Source organism: Toxorhynchites rutilus, chromosome 1 (assembly GCF_029784135.1).
Source record: "Toxorhynchites rutilus septentrionalis strain SRP chromosome 1, ASM2978413v1, whole genome shotgun sequence".
Taxonomy (NCBI): domain Eukaryota; kingdom Metazoa; phylum Arthropoda; class Insecta; order Diptera; family Culicidae; genus Toxorhynchites; species Toxorhynchites rutilus.
Genome location: NC_073744.1, coordinates 131,268,519 through 131,288,206, shown reverse-complemented (window position 1 = coordinate 131,288,206; position 19,688 = coordinate 131,268,519). Strand labels below are relative to the sequence as shown.

Genomic DNA, 19,688 nt, shown 5'->3' with positions numbered 1-19,688 from the left:
AATAAATTCTGCACAAGAATAATTTGTAACCAAATGTAATTGTAACCATGTGCCAAAAACAGAATTTTTATAATGCTTCACGAAATCCACTGTAACTCTGCAAATAGGGCAGTAAGTTCTCATGTATCCAGGCAAATTTTTAGCCTAGTGTATTCTCTAAACATTTGTGAACGTTTCATATTGGTACGTTCAGCCGTTTTTTCATAGTTTGGAGTAAATTAGAGGAGCATTTGATCGCAAATCGTACCAGAAGTACAAAATCCTACGCGACTCTCAGAATGAACGATTCGTAACTTTCGTTTTCGTGCGTTTGTAGCTACGAGAAATGCAAGGAGTGATGATACTCACACGTATACATACGCATTTCCATACATACACGCACTCCTAACTCACAAACTCACAAATTCGAAAGTTACAAATCGTTCATTTTGAGAGTCGCGTAATATTTTGTACTTCTGGTACGATTTGCGATTAAATGCTCCTCTAATTTACTCCAAACATTGAAAAATCGGTTAGGAAAAAAAAAGGTAATTTGGTATCAATTCATAAAATCCGGAAGGTCATGGCATGGTTTAATGAATAGCGGCTTCAGATTCTGGACTGGTCAGTTTGTTTACCAGATCAAAAACCTATCAAGAACTCACAGCGAGTGATCGTACGAATAGTAGATGCAGTTTACAAGCAGTATGAGTGATTTGAAGAGCCTAAACGAGCAGTATCCTCTGCGTAAAATGAGATACACACTAAAATATAGCACATATTGGTCGACACCACCCGAATGGGTTATTTGAACTGATTGAGAACTAAAGATGATCTACGAATTAGAAACTTATTGTAATTCATGTGAAATTGACGTTAATTTTGTATAGGAGTGAGAGTTCTTCTATCTGGTTCTATAGTTATGAAACACTGGAATTTTAGTTTTTTTGATGTTTCGCGCCTTAACACAACAATAAACTTCAAATGGCCAATATTATAAATGAAGATAGTTATTATAGTCTATACTTCCATTCAACCAACTTCTTACATATCTCTGGAAACTCAGAAAAATGGAGTGGTTATATAGTTATGAAACGCAGTGTATTAAATAGAATAGTGTAAGGTAAGAATATATACATATGGTAAGAAGTTAAGCGTATTTTTAGTACCAAAGTTTACCATTCATATCTATTACATTCGAGATTAGGTAGAATTTTAAATGTTTATGAATAATTGTGAAAGTCAATGAAACCTATGACTAATGAAAAGATAGTACCAATCGTAGGATTTGTCCGGTAATGTCTGGTTGGGTTCATTCATTTAATATTATTCGTTTCAATTGAAATTGTCTTACCTGAGATCGACTCAAAATTTTGTTGTTCCTTAGACCCCTCGAAACTATCCACCCATTTTCACGGGCCACGACGCGAACCTTTTACCAACAAGAAACCTCCCCGGCGGCAAATCCACGGCGGACGAACAAAAGTGTACGGATATAGGAATAAGTGAAACGGAATCGACCTCGTCTGCACTCTGCCCCAAATATCCTCGTGAGTCTCACCAGTTGGCCTTCTCGGAGTTCGTACTCCCGAGAGTTTCCTCCCCCCCAACAGAGTCGCTCTCACTTACTATGCTTCATCATCTTTAATGTGATAGAAGAGTGCCCGCCAGCCTGGAGCCAATCTTTTCTTCTCCGCCGCCGCCCCATCGACAGTCTGCTCCACTCTCCTCGTCATCCTGACAGCATAAGAAGAAAATGCTTTTGCCTGTATTCTCCTCCCGACCAGCCAGCGCTGCCACATAAAACATTCCGTTGGCGAAAAACGAGCGCTCTACACCAAATACGTGCCACGATTTTCGGGGTGAACATGTTCGCCTGATGAAGGTGTTTTTCCTCCCTTGAACTTGCTTGCTTGCCTGAACCACGTTTAGCAGGGAAAGCGAAAGGAAGAAATTCGCAATCTGTAAGCGGAAAGTATAAAATAAAAGTGCGCCACTCGTAAAACTTACGACCAAAACTTCGCCCATATATGGGACGAATCTCGGGGGCCAATAAATGGCGCAGCGCTGCCGTCGGAATGATACCTCAAAACGTTGCGGTTCCATCCGTAAGTGATTCCCTGTTTTCGGAGGTTTTACGACTTATCAATAGAAGACTGGGAAGGCTAACAACGCGAGCGCATGTGGAAATGAAATCTTGATAAAAGAGGTTGTGCATATTTCATCGGAGGCGTTAAAATTTTATACTTTCGTTTGGTTTCGGCGAAACTTATTGCAGCGAATATCGTGATTAAAATGCGATTATATTTTCGTTATGAGTTATTTCAGTCACGTTGTCTCTACCTGCAGCGGATTATTTCGTTGAGTTGGTAAAATACCGTTTGTAAATGTTGGAATTATTTAATAATGAATTTTTGAGTTTCGCAGCAGTCTAATAAATTGTAAGGTAACATAAAAAATATTTGTTACTACATTACGGATAAAAGCGGAAAAAAACAATACCTTGGGATTTAAACTGAAGTGTGCTGAAAAACTGAATCGGAATATTTTGTAAGATTAAAAAAAAAGTAGTCATAAAACCCTTTCATTTTGATAAATCAACATTTTCGTCTCATCAGTCATCAAACAATCCTGAAATTGTGCTGATTTCTACGTTAAAATTTTGATTCAATTAGCCTAAAACATAATTTTAGTACACGAATTGGTTTTCTGGGTTAGGGTGGGATTACAATGTAGGCCGATAATAAATTATTGTTGCTAACCGTCTGTGTTTTGCTCAAGTACTCCCCTTATTCAATAAGGAAAAAAAATCACCTCGGGGAAGGAACCGTATCAATCTTTGGCTGTATCTTGGTTGATATATTATACTAAGGAATGTCATAGAATCTGTATCTGTATCTATAATTACCAAACATATCAAAAATCCTAGGTTCAGAAGCATTACTGATCATGTTCTAAGCTATACTGAACTGAAAAGATCAATGAAATAAAAAAAAAACAAACGAATGATAAATATCAAATATTGGAACAATGAAAAAAATCGATGAAATCAAATAAATTAAGCAGTCATCTCGCGCAGTCCGAAGCCGCCGGACGCAAAGTTGTTCGTGTCCGTTATTGTGTTGGAACAATACCGTTATCGGTTTCGCTGAAGTGATTGTGTCGCTCTAACGGTGTTTTCTTTATTGCGAGAGTGAAGTGATAAGTAATCACAACCAGCGGGAGGGAGAAGTCCTCCACTGCGGGCGCTGTGAGCGTGTGCAGTTCCTCGTCATCGTATTGTGGTGCGATACACCATTGCTGTTGTGCCAAGCGATCATCACGTGGTTCGATTGGAACACCGTTACAAATCATCCGCACCCGTGCACTTCAAGTATTTTAGTTTATATATATATTAGGTTAAGGATTTAAAAAAAAAAAAAAGAAAAAGTATAATTGTATATCTGCCATAATGGCAGAGTGCGATCCTCTTGATATGGACATTGAATCTGATGTTTCCTCCTCACTAACTACTGGGAAGTCGCTTAAACGCGTTCCCCCCTCAGACGATGTCTTTTCAGAGGAAGAGTTAATCAACCTCAACAAGCCCCCTTCAAGAAAATTGGCAAACTTTTCCACTTCGCCCCCTCAATCTCCCGCTCCCGCTTCCGATTATCTCCCGAACTTGCCTCCCAGCCCAACTGTTCCCGCTCCCGCTCAACAATCGACCTCGTCCTCCCCCGCAGTTGTCCCCTCTCCGCGTGTCAAGGTCTATCCAGAAGATGCATCTGGATCTGGCCCATGGGTTGTTTTCTTCCGGCCAAAACCCAACAGGAAATCGCTCAACGTCATTCAGATCATGAAAGATCTGACAAAAACATATTCCTCCGTGGTCGAAATTAGAAAGGTTCGACCGAACAAACTGCGTGTTGTCGTGGCTGATCGGAAGCAAGCTAACGAGATTGTTGTCGACAATAGGTTCGTACTAGAATATCGCGTCTATGTGCCCTGCCATAACGTAGAAATTTCGGGGGTGATCACAGAAACGGGTCTGACGAGCGCATTAATAAAAGAGGGAGATGGCAGATTTAAAAAGCTCCCTTTGACGAAAGTTAAAATTTTGGACTGCCATCAATTAGGAAAAGTGTCCCAGGAAGAGGGAAAAACAAAATTCACGCCGTCCGACTCGTTTCGAGTAACTTTTGCTGGTTCCGCCCTCCCTGACTACGTTATGGTGGACAAATTGAGGCTTCCGCTGCGTCTCTTCGTGCCAAAGCCCATGACTTGCAACAAATGCAAGTCAGTTGGTCACACAGCAGACTACTGCGCCAACAAGGAGCGCTGTGCCACTTGCGGAGAGCAACATGTGGGCAAATCCTGCAGTGCGACTGAGCATAAGTGTCCATATTGCGGGGGGACCCCACATGAGCTCTCAGCTTGTGAAAATTACAAGAGTCGCTGGGAGAAACAGAAGCGCTCTTTAAAGGAACGCTCGAAACGCACTTTTGCGGAAATTTTAAAGGGCGCTTCTCCACAGGCCCAACAACAACAACATCCAATCTCCTCACACAATATCTTTTCCACGTTGCCAGTTGACGAAATGGAAGCGGACACAGCTCACGGGGGTACACCGTTTATTTCCCAAGGGAATCCCCGGCGCAAAAATGTGACCACTCCCAAAATTCAATCACAAGTCCCTCCGGTGATATCCCCTGTTAGCTTGCCTAAAAAAACGAGTGCATCGGACAAGCAAAATCAGGTTCCTCCTGGCTTCCGTGGGAATAGTTCACCTTCGAACGACCCAGCACTCGAGGGGACATCAAAAACCCCAACTGTCCCTATTTTTCCGTCCAGTTCAACTTCCCAATCGGGATTTATAAAGTTGTCTGACCTTTTGGATCAAATCTTCAAGTGTTTTAACGTTTCCGACTCCATCAGAACCATTGTCATTTCAATGCTTCCAGTATTAAAGACAATTTTGCAACAATTGATGCAAACATGGCCCCTCCTTGCAATGATTATCTCTCTTGATGTCTAATTCAAATAGAGAGGTCGGAGATATCACTGTTTTACAGTGGAATTGTCGTAGTCTTATCCCTAAATTGGATACATTCAAATTTTTAATTCATAAGTTCAATTGTGATGTTTTTGCTCTGTCCGAAACTTGGCTATCTTCGCGAGATGATCTCTCTTTCCATGATTTCAATATTGTACGCTTGGACCGTGATGACAGATACGGAGGGGTGCTATTGGGGATCAATAAGTGCCACTCATTTTTTCGAATTGACCTTCCACCTATTGGAGGGATTGAAGCTGTTGCTTGTCATGCAAACATCAGAGGCAAAGACCTCTGTATTGTCAGCTTGTATTGGCCTCCGAGAGCTGCGGTTAGCCGCAAGCAACTTGTTGACATGTGCTCACTCCTTCCTGAGCCACGATTGATCTTGGGAGACTTCAACTCTCACGGAACTGCCTGGGGGGAACAGTACGACGACAATCGTTCATTGTTGATATATGACCTTTGTAACAGCTTCAATATGACCGTTTTGAACACTGGGGAAACAACACGTGTACCTAAACCTCCTGCTAACCCAAGTGCTCTTGACCTCTCGCTTTGCTCGAATTCACTATCGTTAGATTGCAAGTGGGATGTAATCCAGGACCCCAACGGTAGTGATCACTTGCCAATCAAAATTTCCATCACCATTGGGTCGAATTCATCTGAATCTATAAACATGGCATATGACCTCACAAGACACATTGACTGGAAAAAATATGCGGACGCGATTACTCTAGCCATCAATTCCAGAGATGGTTTGCCTCCATTGGAGGAGTATAACTTCATTTTTCGTTTGATCTATGACAGCGCGGTTCGCGCTCAAACGAAACCCATCCCAGGCTCCACTTTTCGTCAAAGGCCTCCCAATCCATGGTGGGATGGCCAATGTTCCAAGCTTTATCAGGATAAATCGAATGCATTTAAAGCTTTTCGGAAACGTGGAACCATTGAGAATTTTCAAACGTATTTGGACCTTGAAAATCAATTTAAAAACTTGATCAAAGGGAAAAAACGTGCTTATTGGCGAAATTTCGTGGGAGGTTTGTCACGAGAAACGTCAATGAAAAAATTATGGAAAGTGGCTCGAAACATGAGAAATCGCTCTTCAACGAATGAAAGCGAAGAATATTCACATCGATGGATTTTGAATTTTGCACGGAAGGTTTGTCCTGATTCCGCTCCTGTGCAAAAAATTGTTCGAGATATACCACAAGATAGGTACGATCTTGATTCCGAGTTTTCGATGGTAGAATTCTCTCTTGCTCTCCTTTCATGTAACAATTCTGCTCCGGGATCGGATAGAATTAAGTTCAACTTGCTGAAAAATCTCCCTGATGTGGCGAAACATCGCTTGTTGAACTTATTCAATCGGTTTCTGGAGCATAATATTGTTCCAGATGATTGGAGACAAGTACGAGTTATAGCTATTCAAAAACCCGGAAAACCCGCGTCCGACTTCAATTCGTACCGCCCAATAGCAATGCTGTCTTGTATACGGAAATTGTTGGAGAAAATGATCTTGTTTCGCCTTGATCGATGGGTTGAAACGAATGGCCTACTCTCAGATACACAATATGGGTTCCGCAGGGGCAAGGGGACGAATGATTGTCTTGCGTTGCTTTCTTCAGAAATTCAATTGGCTTACGCCGAAAAAAAACAAATGGCTTCAGTATTCTTGGACATAAAGGGGGCCTTTGATTCTGTTTCAATAGAGGTCCTGTCAGACAAATTACACTCTCGGGGTCTGCCGCCTCTATTGAATAATATGTTATATAACTTGCTTTGTGAGAAACATTTGAATTTTTCTCACGGGGATTCGACAGTAAGTCGGGTCTCCTACATGGGACTCCCCCAGGGCTCATGTTTAAGCCCCCTTTTGTACAACTTCTATGTAAGCGACATCGACAATTGCCTTACACAAAATTGCAACCTAAGACAACTTGCAGATGATGGAGTGGTGTCTGTCGTAGGATCAAACGAATCCGAACTGCAAAGACCCTTACAAGATACTTTGAACAATTTTTCAACCTGGGCCATTGGGCTAGGGATCGAATTCTCCACGGAGAAAACAGAGATGGTGGTTTTTTCTAGGAAGCATAGACCAGCAAAACCAAAGCTTCAACTTTTGGGTAAACCGATCACTCATGCTATGTCATTCAAGTATCTTGGGGTCTGGTTCGACTCCAAATGTACTTGGGGGGCCCATATTAGGTATCTGAGTAAAAAATGCCAACAAAGAATAAACTTTCTCCGTACAATTACCGGCACCTGGTGGGGAGCCCATCCCGAAGATCTTCTAATGTTGTATCGAACAACTATTCTCTCAGTGATGGAGTATGGCAGTTTCTGTTTTCAATCAGCTGCCAAAACACACCTCATTAAACTCGAGCGAATTCAGTATCTTTGTCTCCGTATTGCGTTGGGATGTATGCCCTCAACGCATACCATGAGTCTCGAGGTTTTGGCAGGCGTACTCCCACTAAAAGATCGCTTCAATTTATTATCTCTTCGGTTCTTCATTCGGTGTAAGGTTATGAACCCATTGGTGATCGGAAATTTTGAGCAGCTGATCGAGCTAAATTTTCATTCTGGATTCATGAGCTCATATCATGAATTCGTCTCCATGCAGGTTGATCCTTCTTCGTATATTCCCAACCGTGTTTGTTTTCCTGACTACATCAATTCCTCTGTGCATTTTGATCTGTCCATGAAGCAGGATATCCATGGAATTCCAGATTATCATCGATCGAAGATCGTTCCTACGATTTTCGAAGCAAAGTATGGGCGTGTCAATTGTGATAATATGTACTTTACTGATGGGTCCTCTATGAATGAGTCCACAGGATTTGGAGTGTTCAACAAATTTTTTAGCACCTCACACAGTCTTCAGTATCCTTGCTCAGTGTATATTGCTGAATTGGCAGCAATACACTGGGCGCTGGACAGCGTCGCCTCACGACCTGTTGAACACTATCACATTGTAACGGATAGTCTTAGCTCTGTCGAAGCTATCCGTTCAGTGAGGCCGGAAAAGCACTCGCCGTACTTCCTTGAGAGAATACGAGAAATTTTGAGTGCTTTATCCAGACGCTGTTATGTCATTACCTTTGTCTGGGTCCCTTCACATTGCTCAATTCCGGATAATGAGAGGGCTGACTCATTAGCAAAGGTAGGTGCAATTGAAGGCGAAATTTATCAGCGTCAAATCGCCTTCAATGAATTTTATTCTTTAGTTCGTAAAAATACCATCGTTAACTGGCAACGCAAATGGAACGAAGATGAATTGGGCCGGTGGTTTCACTCAATTATCCCTAAGGTTAGCCTCAATCCGTGGTTCAAAAGTCTGGAATTGAGTCGGGACTTTATTCGCACCTTCTCCCGACTCATGTCCAATCACTGTTCGTTAGACGCGCTGCTTTTTCGTTTTAATCTTGCCGACAGCAATCTCTGCGGTTGTGGCCATGGTTACCACGATATCGAACACGTTGTTTGGTCGTGCGAGTTGTATCTTGTCGCCAGATCGAATTTAGAAAACTCCCTTCGGGCTGGAGGAAAGCAGTCCAATGTGCCGGTGAGAGATGTGTTGGCTCGGTTAGACCTTGATTACATGTCCCAAATATATGTTTTCCTTAAAGCTATCGATCTTCGAGTGTGATTGTTTATAAATCCTTTTCCCCTCCTTTTCGTCCTTCGCGAGCTATCGGTTCCCTTCCTACTAACATTAGAATAAGTTAAATTGTAAATACATATTAGATGTAAGGATAGTTTTAAGAATTGAGTGTGAAGTGTCAGTGTGAATGAGAATGTGAATGTGAATGTGAGTGCGAGTGTAAACACAAATCTCCTTACATCCCATCCTTTTCCTAATGAAAATGTGTCACCCTTCTAAACTCGAGTCGACCGCGAGTAATCGGTTTCCTATTTCATTAACCATATAATTAAGGAAACAACATGTTGATATATGCTAGTTGAAGTATAGTTAAGAGTTTGGCTCCATTAAACTTATGTAACTGAGCCTGTAAAAATAAACGGATTAATAAAAAAAAAAAAAATTAATTAAAAATCTAAAAAATTACAGAAATCAAATTAATCAAAGAAATGTCAGATAAAAATTAGAGAATTCAAAGGAACTGAAAAATTAAATTAATCAAAGGAATAATAAGCAATGCTACCATAAAGTAAAAAAATAAAAACACGGAAAACTAGCTAAATTTAAAATAATACAATGAAAAAACTCGAAGAAATCGAAGAAACCACAAATAAACAAAAAATCGAAGAAATAAAAAAGAAGGAAAAACAACAAAACTAAAGAAATCAATGAAATCAAAGAAATCAAAGATATCAAAGAAATCAAAGAAATCAAAGAAATAAAAGAAATCAAAGAAATCAAAGAAATCAAAGAAATCAAAGAAATCAAAGAAATCAAAGAAATCAAAGAAACCAAAAAATCAAAGAAATCAAATCAAAGATGACAAAGAAATCAAAGAAATCAAAGAAATCAAAGAAATCAAAGAAATCAAAGAAATCAAAGAAATCAAAGAAATCAAAGAAATCAAAGAAATCAAAGAAATTAAAGAAATTAAAGAAATAAAAGAAATCAAAGAAATCAAAGAAACCAAAAAATCAAAGAAATCAAATCGAAGATGTCAAAGAAATCAAAGAAATCAAAGAAATCAAAGAAATCAAAGAAATCAAAGAAATCAAAGAAATCAAAGAAATCAAAGAAATCAAAGAAATCAAAGAAATCAAAGAAATCAAAGAAATCAAAGAAATCAAAGAAATCAAAGAAATCAAAGAAATCAAAGAAATCAAAGAAATCAAAGAAATCAAAGAAATCAAAGAAATCAAAGAAATAAAAGAAATCAAAGAAATCAAAGAAACCAAAAAATCAAAGAAATCAAATCAAAGATGTCAAAGAAATCAAAGAAATCAAAGAAATCAAAGAAATCAAAGAAATCAAAGAAATCAAAGAAGTCAAAGAAATCAAAGAAATCAAAGAAATCAAAGAAATCAAAGAAATAAAAGAAATCAAAGAAATCAAAGAAACCAAAAAATCAAAGAAATCAAATCAAAGATGTCAAAGAAATCAAAGAAATCAAAGAAATCAAAGAAATCAAAGAAATCAAAGAAATCAAAGAAATCAAAGAAATCAAAGAAATCAAAGAAATCAAAGAAATCAAAGAAATCAAAGAAATCAAAGAAATCAAAGAAATCAAAGAAATCAAAGAAATCAAAGAAATCAAAGAAATCAAAGAAATCAAAGAAATCAAAGAAATCAAAGAAATCAAAGAAATCAAAGAAATCAAAGAAATCAAAGAAATCAAAGAAATCAAAGAAATCAAAGAAATCAAAGAAATCAAAGAAATCAAAGAAATCAAAGAAATCAAAGAATCAAAGAAATCAAAGAAATCGAAGTAATCAAAGAAACTAAAGAAATAAAAGCAATCAAAGAAATCAAAGAAATCAAAGAAATAAAAAAAAATAAAGAAATCAAAGAAATCGAAGAAATCAAGGAAATCAAAGAAACCAAAAAATCAAAGAAATCAAATCAAAGATGTCAAAGAAATCAAAGAAATCAAAGAAATCGAAGAAATCAAAGAAATCAAAGAAACCAAAAAATCAAAGAAATCAAATCAAAGAAATCAAAGAAATCAAAGAAATCAAAGAAATCAAAGAAATCAAAGAAATCAAAGAAATCAAAGAAATCAAAGAAATCAAAGAAATCAAAGAAATCAAAGAAATCAAAGAAATCAAAGAAATCAAAGAAATCAAAGAAATCAAAGAAATCAAAGAAATCAAAGAAATCAAAGAAATCAAAGAAATCAAAGAAATCAAAGAAATAAAAGAAATCAAAGAAATCAAAGAAACCAAAAAATCAAAGAAATCAAATCAAAGATGTCAAAGAAATCAAAGAAATCAAAGAAATCAAAGAAATCAAAGAAATCAAAGAAATCAAAGAAATCAAAGAAATCAAAGAAATCAAAGATATCAAAGAAATCAAAGAAATCAAAGAAATAAAAGAAATCAAAGAAATCAAAGAAATCAAAGAAATCAAAGAAATAAAAGAAATCAAAGAAATCAAAGAATCCAAAAAATCAAAGAAATCAAATCAAAGATGTCAAAGAAATCAAAGAAATCAAAGAAATCAAAGAAATCAAAGAAATCAAAGAAATCAAAGAAATCAAAGAAATCAAAGAAATCAAAGAAATTAAAGAAATAAAAGAAATCAAAGAAATCAAAGAAACCAAAAAATCAAAGATGTCAAAGAAATCAAAGAAATCAAAGAAATCAAAGAAATCAAAGAAATCAAAGAAATCAAAGAAATCAAAGAAATCAAAGAAATCAAAGAAACCAAAAAATCAAAGAAATCAAATCAAAGATGACAAAGAAATCAAAGAAATCAAAGCAATCAAAGAAATCAAAGAAATCAAAGAAATCAAAGAAATAAAAGAAATCAAAGAAATCAAAGAAACCAAAAAATCAAAGAAATCAAATCAAAGATGTCAAAGAAATCAAAGAAATCAAAGAAATCAAAGAAATCAAAGAAATCAAAGAAATCAAAGAAATCAAAGAAATCAAAGTAATCAAAGAAATCAAAGAAATCAAAGAAATCAAAGAAATCAAAGAAATCAAAGAAATCAAAGAAATAAAAGAAATCAAAGAAATCAAAGAAATCAAAAAAATCAAAGAAATCAAATCAAAGATGTCAAAGAAATCAAAGAAATCAAAGAAATCAAAGAAATCAAAGAAATCAAAGAAATCAAAGAAATCAAAGAAATCAAAGAAATCAAAGAAATCAAAGAAATCAAAGAAATCAAAGAAATCAAAGAAATCAAAGAAATCAAAGAAATCAAAGAAATCAAAGAAATCAAAGAAATCAAAGAAATCAAAGAAATCAAAGAAATCAAAGAAATCAAAGAAATCAAAGAAATCAAAGAAATCAAAGAAATCAAAGAAATCAAAGAAATCAAAGAAATCAAAGAAATCAAAGAAATCAAAGAATCAAAGAAATCAAAGAAATCAAAGAAATCGAAGTAATCAAAGAAACTAAAGAAATAAAAGCAATCAAAGAAATCAAAGAAATCAAAGAAATAAAAAAAAATAAAGAAATCAAAGAAATCGAAGAAATCAAAGAAATCAAAGAAACCAAAAAATCAAAGAAATCAAATCAAATAAATCAAATCAAAGAAATCAAAGAAATCGAAGAAATCAAAGAAATCAAAGAAACCAAAAAATCTAAGAAATCAAATCAAAGAAATCAAAGAAATCAAAGAAATCAAAGAAATCAAAGAAATCAAAGAAATCAAAGAAATCAAAGAAATCAAAGAAATCAAAGAAATCAAAGAAACTAAAGAAATAAAAGAAATCAAAGAAATAAAAAAATAAAGAAATCAAAGAAATCAAAGAAATCGAAGAAATCAAAGAAATCACAGAAATCAAAGAAATCAAAGAAATCAAAGAAATCAAAGAAATCAAAGAAATCAAAGAAATCAAAGAAATCAAAGAAATCAAAGAAATCAAAGTAATCAAAGAAATCAAAGAAATCAAAGAAATCGAAGAAATCAAAGAAATCACAGAAATCAAAGAAATCAAAGAAATCAAAGAAATCAAAGAAACCAAAGAAATCAAAGAAATCAAAGAAATCAAAGAAATCAAAAAATCAAAGAAATCAAAGAAATAAAAAAAATCGAAGAAATCAAAGAATCAAAGAAATCAAAGAAATCAAAGAAATCGAAGTAATCAAAGAAACTAAAGAAATAAAAGCAATCAAAGAAATCAAAGAAATCAAAGAAATAAAAAAAATAAAGAAATCAAAGAAATCGAAGAAATCAAAGAAATCAAAGAAACCAAAAAATCAAAGAAATCAAATCAAAGATGTCAAAGAAATCAAAGAAATCAAAGAAATCGAAGAAATCAAAGAAATCAAAGAAACCAAAAAATCAAAGAAATCAAATCAAAGAAATCAAAGAAATCAAAGAAATCAAAGAAATCAAAGAAATCAAAGAAATCAAAGAAATCAAAGAAATCAAAGAAATCAAAGAAATCAAAGAAATCAAAGAAATCAATGAAATCAAAGAAATCAAAGAAATCAAAGAAATCAAAGAAATCAAAGAAATCATAGAAATCAAAGAAATCAAAGAAATCAAAGAAATCAAAGAAACTAAAGAAATAAAAGAAATCAAAGAAATAAAAAAATAAAGAAATCAAAGAAATCGAAGAAATCAAAGAAATCACAGAAATCAAAGAAATCAAAGAAATCAAAGAAATCAAAGAAATCAAAGAAATCAAAGAAATCAAAGAAATCAAAGAATCAAAGAAATCAAAGAAATCAAAGAAATCGAAGTAATCAAAGAAACTAAAGAAATAAAAGCAATCAAAGAAATCAAAAAAAAATAAAGAAATCAAAGAAATCGAAGAAATCAAAGAAATCAAAGAAACCAAAAAATCAAAGAAATCAAATCAAAGATGTCAAAGAAATCAAAGAAATCAAAGAAATCGAAGAAATCAAAGAAATCAAAGAAACCAAAAAATCAAAGAAATCAAATCAAAGAAATCAAAGAAATCAAAGAAATCAAAGAAATCAAAGAAATCAAAGAAATCAAAGAAATCAAAGAAATCAATGAAATCAAAGAAATCAAAGAAATCAAAGAAATCAAAGAAATCAAAGAAATCAAAGAAATCAAAGAAATCAAAGAAAGCAAAGAAATCAAAGAAACTAAAGAAATAAAAGAAATCAAAGAAATAAAAAAATAAAGAAATCAAAGAAATCGAAGAAATCAAAGAAATCACAGAAATCAAAGAAATCAAAGAAATCAAAGAAATCAAAGAAATCAAAGAAATCAAAGAAATCAAAGAAATCAAAGTAATCAAAGAAATCAAAGAAATCAAAGAAATCGAAGAAATCAAAGAAATCACAAAAATCAAAGAAATCAAAGAAATCAAAGAAATCAAAGAAATCAAAGAAACCAAAGAAATCAAAGAAATCAAAGAAATCAAAAAATCAAAGAAATCAAAGAAATAAAAAAAATCGAAGAAATCGAAGAATTCAAAGAAATCAAATATATCAAAGAAATCAAAGAAATCAATAGCATAAAGAAGTCAAAGATATCGATGTATTCAAAGAAATAAAAATCAAACAAAGAAATCGAAGGAATCAATGAAATTAATAAAATTAAGTAAATCAAAGAAATACCGGCAAAAAATCTAAAAGAATTGAAACTTAATCGGTTAATGAAAACAATCAAAAAATATAATAATATGGAATCACGAAACAAAAAAAAAGAGTTAATAATAAAAAAAAATATTAAAAAATCTAATAGATGAAAAATTCTTGAAATTTGAAATTGAACAAATCAAATAAATTGAGTAAAAGAACAAAAGAAAACTAAAATGAAGAAATTAATCAATCAGACTATTTTACAGAAATTAGAAAAAAAACAAAATAAAAAAAAATAAAAACTATCAGAGAAATAAAAAACAAGACATCGAAAAATCGAAAAAATTAAAAAAAAAATACATAAGAAGTCAATCGGAGAAACGGATTAAAAATGAAAATTCAAATCATAAAATCATGAAATCTTAACACAAATCACAAATAACAAAATATAAAATGAAACATTTAAAGAGCTAAAATCGGTTAATTGGGAAAATTAAAAAAAAAATCTCAAAATCATATAATCTATGAAAAAAAAGTTACAATGATGAACAAGAGTTGAAAAACAATAAAAATAAATCGAAATTTGCGTTAAAATCTAAATAAATAACAAATTAAGATTTGAAATTAAAAAAAAAATTAAATGGGAAAAAAACAAAAGAGAAAATACCAAAGAAATCAAAAATGTAAAAAAAAAATATTCAAAAAAATCCAAAAATCAAACAAATGAATGTGTTGAAAAAATTGGAATAAATTGAGAATAAAACAAATTAAACAGCAAAGAATATCTGACATAAAAAAATCTACGGAAGCAAATAATAAAAATCCAAGGAAGCAATAGATCCAAGAAATTTAAAAATACGAAAACTAGGATAAAAAATTTAACAATCCGAAAATCAAGAAATTAATCAAACAGAGAAATCGAACCAATAAGAGAACAGTATCAGAGAAACCATGAAATCCGAAAATAATTAGACAATAATTAGGATATAAAAGGAGAATACATAGTTTATGTATCAAAATAAACAAAATAGATCTAAAATAACAATTAAAAAAGTCTAAAAATCGACAAACATAATAAGAAACAATGCCAAAAAAATAAAAAAAAGATTTTTAAATTTAAGGAATGAGAAATCATCGAACAAGATACGCTGCATTAGCAGACGACCACGTGCTAGCGCTTCTAAACGCCTCTCCTGGCTACACAAGTGGATGGAAAATTTTATAAGCGTAATCAATTAAATTATCTATTAAGTTGTGTCGCCGACTGGACCAAGACTAGATTGAAAATCGGTGCCAGAGCGAAGTCTAAGTTGGCATATTAAGGACCGTTCACGAGTTACGAGACCGTTACGGATGGATCACGAAATAATCCGTGTTTTCTACACTTGATGGGTCAATCCTTGGTCTGCCAAGAATCTAACAAGGCCTACTGATGGCTCGCCTTCGTCTCATCCACACCGAAGGAAACGATCTGATCAGTGGAATCCGACCAAATGGAGCGTACAAGTTTGCCCCAAAACGTGCGGTCCCAGACGTATGTCTTACAAATTTCTTTGCGGTCCAAAATATGTTAATAGTAATCTCTACATTTCTCTTCTGCTTTGCGTCCGCACACCAATGCAAGCCCAGTACTGTGCAATTTTTCTTCTTTGTCACTTCTTTGTCTATTCGAGTCACTTCTTTGTCTATTCTTTCCTTTTTTCCGCAATGGTATGGATATATTCAAAGTATGCTTTGGTGCTAACTTACTTGCGCCTTTTAGACGGCAATACTTGGGGAGTATAAGTTGAACCAATCAAAACGTGATATCTGGCGGATTTATAATGCTTGACATTTTTCAGTTACTAAATAGTTCGTTCAAAAACATGAAATTTCTTTAATGGAACTAGGTTATAAGTTGTTTTCTTTGGGAGCTTCCCCACCAAAACACAAGACGAACACCATAGTCTCCGGATTAACTTGAAATGCCTTTTCCAATTTGTTTCTACTCGATCGAGACGAAAAGTGGTTTCGAATATGACGATGTCAACTATATTGATAATAATAATATGTTTTGTGTGATTTAATCAAAATAATTTCATGTGTTTACCCAATTAGATATTGAAATGAAATGATACAGAGATGAACCAGCCTTCGGCTGAAAATCTCTTTAATAAATAAAAAAAATAAATAAATGATGTTTATTCATGATGCATGGCTAGTTCTCGTAAAGTAAGATGTGCAAAACAACAACATTCAACATTCAAGTGTACTAGCCTCAACCGAGAGCTGAGATTAATCAAAGGTATCCCCGGACTTCCTAACAACGGAATTCTTCGAAGAATCACTTTCTTATGGCAATCGTTTCCGATAAAAGTTCCATTATACAAGATGATGACGTCAATTAAGGATAAAAGCTTTCGTAGGATAGTTATGGCTGTCCCCCATCTTCTTCCCACCAATTTCTTCCGCTTCTCTGCGATGAGACGGCAGAATTCCCACCCAAACCTTGAGAATACACACCAACCCTGAATGAGTTTTGATTTTTTGGTTGCCTTTTCCAGCGCTCATCTCAATGCCCAAACGAGAACGAAGAGGTTGTTATCGAGAAGTTTCACTGCGGTGAACATCTCAATTCCAGTTCCAACGCTCGGCAAGGGAGGAAGCAGCCTTCCCATCCCATTCCCGTTCTCATTGCCGAGGGGTGGTCCGACGCCGAAGGATGAATTGCTTCTTCATTTATAAAATCAATTCCGTTTGTTTTATCCCGTTCCCCTCGGGATCATCATTTACGAATAGCTCGATTTCAATTCGCCGGAAAGGAGTGCTTAATTAAAACAGAAAATCCTCTCCCACTTCGAACTAGGAGTGGAAATGTTTCTCCAGGAGGCAAAAGGTTGGCAATAATTTTGCCGATCATTCAGAAATTCAGAACACCTGTGACTGTGGCTTCGGAATACGGCTTGGAAAAAGGTTGCAAGCGGCGGCAATGATGTTCCTTCTCGTATCCTTTTCCCTTCCATTTGGTTCAAATTTGAATAGTTTCAATAGGAATGTAATGAACTTTCGCTTCGCACTGTCTTTCGAATACGTGAGCGCTTGCTCTTAATCTAATAATAGTTTACCTTACCATCGGTTTCTATCGGTTTCTTTGTTTACCGGGATGAAGAAGGGAGGAGGTATAATTCTATTCTTCCCTTGTGCTTTTAAAAATAACTCTAAGTTGGATATTCGTGCTCAGTTTGTTTGTGGGTTTCTGATCCGAACACGGCGTTTTACACAGTTTTCCTTAATCTACAAATAGCCTCGATAGCGCAGTCGGTAGCGCGTAAGTCTCATAATCTTAAGGTCGTGAGTTCGATCCTCACTCGGGGCAGTAACGTTATTTTGTTGTTAACTGAAGATTAAATTTTCTCACCACTTATGTTTGGGCTTCCGGAAAATGGCCGTTTGGCCGGCATTTTCTCAATGCGATGAAAAAATTGGTTTTTTGAACTTTCAAACAAATGAACTGTAGCTGAAGTGTAGCACATGCTGAGATGAGGGGCGATCTTGGATGGATCCTTTGTATTCCGATTTTAGATTTTCCGGATCGATTCTTTGTGCTCTTAAAAATCGCAAAAATTGATCTTTTTCTTTCGATTTTTGACGTAGAACTACGTCTTTCATTAAGGGTGCCAAATCAGAAAACAGGTCACGTTTTTATGAAATAAAGTTAACGTTAATAGCTATTTTTGCCGCGAACGGATTTTAGCGATTTACATACTAAACGAATCGGAAATTCCGTACGATTTGTTTAATATGCTATACATTAGAATCCCCTGGTTTTTGAATGGTTAAAATTCATGAGAACTTTAAGCGTTTCCATTTTCCCATACATTTGTTCTGTCCATTTGTGTGCTTTCCCGAACAGAGATGCCAATAACGAGCAACTTATCGACGACCAACGGAGGGGAAATCGTAGGATTTAAAGTCTCCGTGAACAAAGGAAAAGTAGAAGAATGAAGGGGAATATTTGCCAAGAGTATAAACAGTGGATCTCGCTGAGGCAAACTTTAGAGGCGAATGAACTGCAAAGTTTAAAGCCTCTTAAAAACAAAGAAAGAAAGAAAGAAGGCAAACTTTCATTCGGCATCGGACTGTTGAGCAATCCAGTTCACTTTGCTTTTGCGTCGATCTAAGATTGGACCCCACCAGTGGTAATCCAACTTGGATATCGTCGTTTGGTTTTTCTGTTCCTTTTTCGCGTTATTCGTATCGTGTGTTTTTCTTTCCGCGTCATAAATTGGACGCTTCTCGTAGTGTGTGATGAGCAAGAAGAAGAGGAAGGCAGGCCCGAGCCCTGCAAAAAACGAACGCATTGCCAGGGGCAATAAAATTTCGAGGCAAGCGTCATCCAATGATGCACGCGATGTTGATGCAGTGAAAAACGCTCGCACTGAACCGAGCCTTGGTGAGTGTGACACCGCATCGAACAACAGCGAAGTAGGCGATTTCGGCGCGTCGGTCAAAAATGTAAACGCTGTTACCCAGGCAGCAACCAAAATCAAGCTCCCTCCGCAGGTGGTGAAGGCGGTCGCTCTTGACAAACTCATCAGCGAATTCGCATCGATGGGTGCTAGTCGGGGGCATTTTTGTTCCGACTGAAATATATTTCCCCAACACAGACTTCTGAACCAAGGTGTCTGAGGAAATTGGCATTGCAAATTAATGCAGCTCAGGGGTATTTTTGTTCCGACTGAAATGTGTTTACCTAATAAAAACATCTAAACCAATGTGTCTGGGGAAATCGGCATTGCAAATACATGCAAATCGGGGGTAGTTTTGTTCTGACTGAAATATGTTTGCCTAACACATACTTTGAAACCAAGATGTCATCATACCAAACGTAAAAGACTGTCATTAAATTTACTTGTAACGAAGAACATAATCTATTGCATGAATTAACCTCACATGGCATTATACAATCTTTTCACTCACAAAGCAAATATATTGAATTCAATTGAATTCAGAAATTGTTTCATTCAATCAAAATTTGAATCAACAAAAACAAAAGATTGCTAAGCTAAGGAAGTCCCACGTCAACCTTGCGGTTATATCATAGATATAACTCACCCATTTTTTTTCCAAGCAGTTAACATTGTCTGTTTTCCGTCATCATAAGGGCTTCGTTGGTGCCTTTGAGAATGCATCAATTCATTAAACTGACGTTATGGCGAAGCAGGCCTTAATATTGTGGGCCAAAAAATAATTTGGGGAATACCAAGTATCTTGAATGTCTTACTGGAATGTTATAAGTTATTTGGGTTCGCGTGCCAGTCGCAAAACTGCCTTCAACTAGGATTGCATTTGCACTAATATTGATCATAATGAAGTATTGCTACTGTTTTCGAGGTTGTTATTAACAAAAAGAGTTTATTTCGCTTGTTTAGTCACCAAGAAAGCAAATGTCGTTCTGGAATTTTGCATGTGATTAGGTTTCGCTTTCCAGTGTTTTGCTAAATAACAGCGTAGTTCTACGTCAACAATGCGGTC

At 35.2% G+C, this 19,688-nt stretch overlaps 1 non-coding gene across 1 annotated transcript; it reads left to right on the top strand.

The window, feature by feature from the left end:
* The first annotated feature begins 17,456 nt into the window (after positions 1–17,456).
* Trnam-cau (transfer RNA methionine (anticodon CAU)) lies at positions 17,457–17,529 on the top strand. The gene has a single exon. It is a non-coding gene; the product is annotated as a tRNA-Met (tRNA).
* Positions 17,530–19,688: the final 2,159 nt, after the last annotated feature.